Raw genomic sequence first — 5,810 nt, 5'->3', positions numbered from 1 at the left:
AAAAAAAAAAAAAAAAAAGGCAAACAGCTAGTTTAAAAAGAACTGGAGGGGGAAATGACCATGAAAGCGCAAAGACTTAGAAAAAGAGTTTATTTTAATCTTTGTCGACGGATTTAGATTTTTTGGGGAGTTTTATATCGGAGACTTTGAATAACTGGTCTGTATGATAAATATATTTAAAGTGGGAACAGCCCAGCAGTTCATCTGGACCGCAAGAACCTGTTGATGCACAACACTGATCACTGTTACTGTACGCACACAGCAGACGAATGGGCTGAGTCTAGGTTTGGAAATCACGTTTAGCAGAAACTGTAGGAATTATTTCAGCAATGTTTTGATTCCAGAGCCGCAAAAATAAAAACAGAAAACGCTGCAATGTAACTGCGCATTTGACAATATTTGCGCAGCTGATATTTCTAACTTTTAACGTGTGTTTTATCAACAACGCAAACATAATTAATTAAATAATGTGCTGCTAGCTGGCAAATTTTACCTAAATAAAATAAAACAAAAAATACAACGCATAACCATCGATCTTTTTTTAATTTATTATTTGCAAATTATTTAACGTTACCTACTTCTCCGAGAGTGACTAAAATGATCCACCGAAAATTTGTATGTTGCGGAAAATATTCATTTGACCTACACTCTTTTTTTCTCTCTCTCTCTCGCTCTCTCTCTCTCTCTCTCTCTTTCTCCTGTCGCTTTGGCTCGCTGCAGAAGTCTTCATAAATTGTTGTTCTCGCTCCTGACAAAACCGTTAATTCACCCAGAAACAGAGGTCAAGTTTAAGAAAAAGAGGGGAAAAAAAGAAGGAAGTGGCCCAGACAGACAACTAACAGGAACATGTATAGTTTGGTTTGCCACATATAAACAAGCTCTGCATCTATTCAGCTTTACCTAAATATTAAATGATTTCTATAAAACTTTGGCACGTGTTGATTTTTATTTTTATTTTTTTGAAAATTCTTGTGGGGGCAAAAGTACAAGATATTAATCTCATACAATTCTATTCCCTGTTATTTTCAATCATGATCTTATACTGTATATTATTAAGAAATATAAAATATTGATGTTTTGATTGTTGCACTTTTAAAACGTGGAATTGTTTTGCATGTATAACTATATTGAAACATGGGGAACATCTTTGCCATTTTAGTCCAAAGCAAAAACAAAACGACAAAAAAACCCCACCTCTTCAGCTCTGAGGTGAAGTAAAAGCCAAACTCAAAAGGTGGATTATGGGCTCAGGCCTGTACTCCGCACCTGCAGGGAGTGGTTGGAGAATCTTTCCCAAAATAACCCCCGAAAACTTATCCCAGCAGGTCTGCAATGAGGTAAAAAGAGGAAAAAAAAGACAGCCCACCTGAGGCACAAATTTAGGAAGACCTGGTTTACCTAAAGGGAAACTGACACCTAAGTTAGTTTTTACAAGGTCATTTAGGGATGAGGTATACTGCAGTTTATGCAGCATAACCGTGCTGCAAAATTCCTTAAGTGTATTTAAGGAGCTCTATAGAAGCTAAAGTCACAACTATGATGTGGTCGATCTATGCTCCTCGAAAACTCCTTCTTTCCTGTTAAATGTCTGTTACAGTTCTTACCATGGATTTAATTTAAGGGCTGATCTATTTACCTCAATCATTTTCTGTCACAGAACGTCTGATTGTGGAACAGAAACACATAAAAGGCACATGTTGGACAGTCCCGTCAGTGGAAATGAGTGCTGATTTCTTTTAACCAAACTCTCCAGACTGCGTGGCACTTGCCTTTCCGCCTATGGTTTTCCATTTCAAAGCCCTGTGTCTCCATGTAAATACCAAAACACAGTAATCCAATCTGACCCCACTGCAAATTTTCCAGAAACTATTGGGGGGTAGTGGGGTTGACATGAGCCACACACTTATCCCACTTAACCTCCAGAGAGAAGCCACCCTAACCCCCTCAGACCAAGATTCCCCTTGTTGAAGGAATGTGCTGCTTTCTGCCGCCCTGCTCTTAAAAGCTCTGCATCTTGAGGTTGGACTCGGTGGCAAAACCTTCTAAGTTTGTGTGGTTGTAAAGTCAAAGCCGCACGGAGTTGATGCCAATGGCAGTGGACAGCAGAAACCCACATCAGGGCACCTCTCTGCTCACTGCTCTGTGCAAACCAAAACACTTTTTGATTCAAAACCTTGAATAGTCCCCTACAACATATGCCGCTCATGAACATAGCAGGAACGTATTTATACTGCGCTAACTTGATGACAAATAACCCGAGGATTCTTCTGGTTCCCATTTGCTATTGTTTGCTTTTTAGCATGCAAAACTAGTTCCAGTCCAATTCCCAGTTCTGAGAGTACAAGGGGGAAAGATGCTTATCTCCCATGTTGGCGAGTGGTGGCACGTAAAGGCAAACTAAAGGCCTCTGACACATGGTCTGCATCTGAGGCTTTTGCCATGAGGATCTCGATCACACAGCTTGTAGCTGCAGAAAAAGACCTGATGGCTGTTTATTGGGTTGAGCAGACAAATCCCTCGCATTATGCTCTACAGGTGATGCATGCCTGCTGGACTGCCCTGTTATGAAAATCCTGTGTATGGTGTGTTGTCAAAGTGCAGATATCAGGGCGTTATTCTGCAGATGCAAGCATTAGAAACCTTTCAGTAGCCAAACAAGGCAATGCAAACATATATCTGAACAAACAGAAACACCCATGATTAGTGACTGAACATGATTCTGTAAATATAATGTCGACACTTTTGGGTCATTTTGCATGAATCGTTCAGCCTCAAAATGTAAAAAAAAGACAGCTTTATTTTTAGTTTATCCCTCTTTTACATGCTAATAGGTTAAAATCAAGAGTCTGCATTCCAGTTGAACAACTGCAACCAATAGAGCAAGTGTCTCCCGAGCACACTACCATTTTTCTTGTCAATCTCCAGTCAATCCACTGACATCAATAAGGACATCCCCTAATTAACTAAAATAGTATTTCATCAATAGTCATAACTGGCCAGTTCAGGAATTGATGGAAGCAAGGATTGAATTGACTCCAAATGCCTGACAGAGTCTTTTCATAGACAGGTAAAGAGTTAATCACTCCTCAAGGCAATTGACAAAAACATGTGTGATTCTGCAAAGTGCAATTTACAGTATGCATGCTTTTGGAGCAATATTGCCTCAGTAGATCAATCCCATAGCCCAGCCTCCATCCTAAAGGTAAAATGGTTTGCATTCAGAAAGTCATTATGTTGTCAATTGGACATCCCCCCACCCACCCTCCAACCTCCAACCCCCTGTGCTTCATGTTGGGATGCACATAAGGAAGTTTGGACTCATTACACTCAATGAATATACTAATCTGGTGATGTTTCCTTTCCCTATCAAGTCACGTTAGGGCTGATGAGTCTCACCAGACAATCTCCGCCATTCAGAAGCGGTGCCACCAAGTCTGTCCTTGCTTATCATTAACAATCTGCAAATAAACAGGACAGCATACATTACATCACTTGCAGCTCCATGATCAATTCCAGGAATGTCTTTGAAGCGTTGCTTAATGAACCTACACAGTGTGGCTGTTGTGTGCAGTCAGGGCATGAAAGTCACACAACCAAAGACTTTTATGCAGATTAGGTCAGCAAAAAAAAAGGTGAATAGGAGTGAAAAGGAAGGTTTGAAACAAAAGTATACACCAAGAGTAATTCATGCAGACGCTGCACGAATCTTTACCACGTAAAGGCTGATTTCAAACCAAAGCCGTTTTCCTGTTCTTTCAAGAAATCACCCATACACATGAAGGTGAAAATTTTTAGAGGCTGCCTAGTCAAAACCACTAGCCCGTCTGATTTTGATCTGCATGATCTGAGTAGATGTGCAAAAGAGAAGCGCTGACAAAGTTGGCTTCATCAATCAGCAGTGTCAGCTCAGACCTTTTTATAGCCCCTCCAAGTCCCTGGGAGCCCTAACCCTGTAAAAGTTTATATAGTGTATTGACCATCCTCTACTTGCTTAGCTAATGAAGCCAGCTTTGGCCACAAGAGCCTGAGAGGCTGCCATAGTGTCAACATTGCTTCCTATTTGATGACACCTTCCACTAAATTGAAATGTGCTTCTAATGGGGCTGAGTGTTTAAAGAAGAAGAAGAAGAAACATCGGTATGTGACACAGACCTGACCCCGCTCACACTAAGACAATGATGCAATGGCAGAAAGCTTAACCTGAAGTTGGTGTAGTTTAAAGGCTGGAGCTCTGGCAGAGTTTTCATTAGGTATGGTGCTGCTGCAGGTTCTCAGCAGTGTTGCATCTGTATTCTGTAGCAAATCAATAACACACACATGCACAATACCCCTGCCACGCCACTGTATGTACTCGCAGTGGATTCCATCTTACACACATAGATACACATCCAAGAGGGGTTAATTTCCTCGACAAGTCCCAACTATAAGCTGAAGGAGGCATCTGACTCCAAATAACTGAGCATTAATGGACAGAACCTGCATAACGTGACTGCTGTGAACTCTTCCTCATACGTGCTATGAGCAGTCCTGACATCAGCACGTTGCGTTTCCATCACCGCCCAAAATCAGCCCTGAGGCTTTAACTGACATGTTCTTGCCCTGAATTTCAAAGCGATAAACTTTTCCATAATGTTTTATGTGCAACAAGTTCATCACACCTTTAAACAGTGCAAACATGAGAAGATCATGGCCAAGTTGCAGAGAGGGATACAAAAATACAGCAAGGAGCAAGCCCTTGTGATTGCATATATGCTGCTTCTTTTTGCAAGAATCTCCTCTGCGTCCCTCCAACAATAACTCCCTCTCCCTCTGAGGACTCTGAGATCCATGCTCTTGGAGAGCTAGTGGTCATTGTTTATCCACGCTGGCTGGCTGGCTGGACACTGCGCTCTAGTTTACTTGTGAATTTGCTGTAGAACTGAATTTCAGAGGAAAACTAGCGTGACTTTTGTCTAGACGCTCTGCAATCAGGCATCTTAAAATGAGCTACGGTCTTCTTTGATCCGCTTTCCCCATATCCATGGCAATAATAAAAAAACGACTTACTGTAGCCCAGATCATCACGAGATTGGATATTACAGGGGATGAAAAACAAAATATGACAGCTGAAGTCCGGTTCATAACACAGATCCAAAAAAGAGAGGAGGAAAAAATAAAATGAAAAATTGGTGCATATAAGAACGGCCAAAAACACACAGAGACTGGAACTGTCCCCCGGTGACAGTTGTGTCGGGAAAACGAGCTGAATTTAACAACAAATGGGTTGATTTAAAATGTAAACATTTTTATAAAATAGCAGATTAAACAAATCCTCACTGAACATTTTTTGCGCGTTAGAGCAACTTGAATCTAATGTCTAGTCCAAACGAAAATACTTAAAATTTTAACAAATCAGATAAATAAATAACTTCAAACTAATAGGTTTCCTAACACGTACTTCCTCAACAGGTATCTTAATTTATTTTTTGAAAAAACCTTAATAACTAAAATGATACTAGTGAGAACATTAAACGCGCGTCATGGGATTTAAAAAAATAAATCCAAACACTATTTGATCACCCACAAACACATTTCTAGAGGTTTCAGGTGCGCCAATAATGTTCTATTAAACATTTTAGGAACTCATCGCGAAGCGCGCGCTCGTCATCCCCGAATATGTTTCTCAGCTTTGATTTTAAGAGGAGAAAATATGATGCTTTCTGCGCTCTTAAAATGATTTGGGTTCTAAGTAGTGCGATGTTGAATCAGAAAATATGAAAACAGTAGAGCCAAAATTGTTTTGATTAAAAAGCACAGGGCTGGTTGGGAGT

At 40.4% G+C, this 5,810-nt stretch overlaps 1 long non-coding RNA gene across 1 annotated transcript in view; it reads right to left on the bottom strand.

Moving 5' to 3' along the window:
* LOC119617663 overlaps positions 1-5,810 on the bottom strand; it is a 49,550-nt gene that overhangs the window by 43,401 nt on the left and 339 nt on the right. The gene's annotated exons all lie outside the window — the stretch shown is intronic.

Source organism: Kryptolebias marmoratus, linkage group LG14, assembly GCF_001649575.2.
Source record: "Kryptolebias marmoratus isolate JLee-2015 linkage group LG14, ASM164957v2, whole genome shotgun sequence".
NCBI lineage: Eukaryota > Metazoa > Chordata > Actinopteri > Cyprinodontiformes > Rivulidae > Kryptolebias > Kryptolebias marmoratus.
This window is presented reverse-complemented; position numbering and strand designations above follow the sequence as displayed.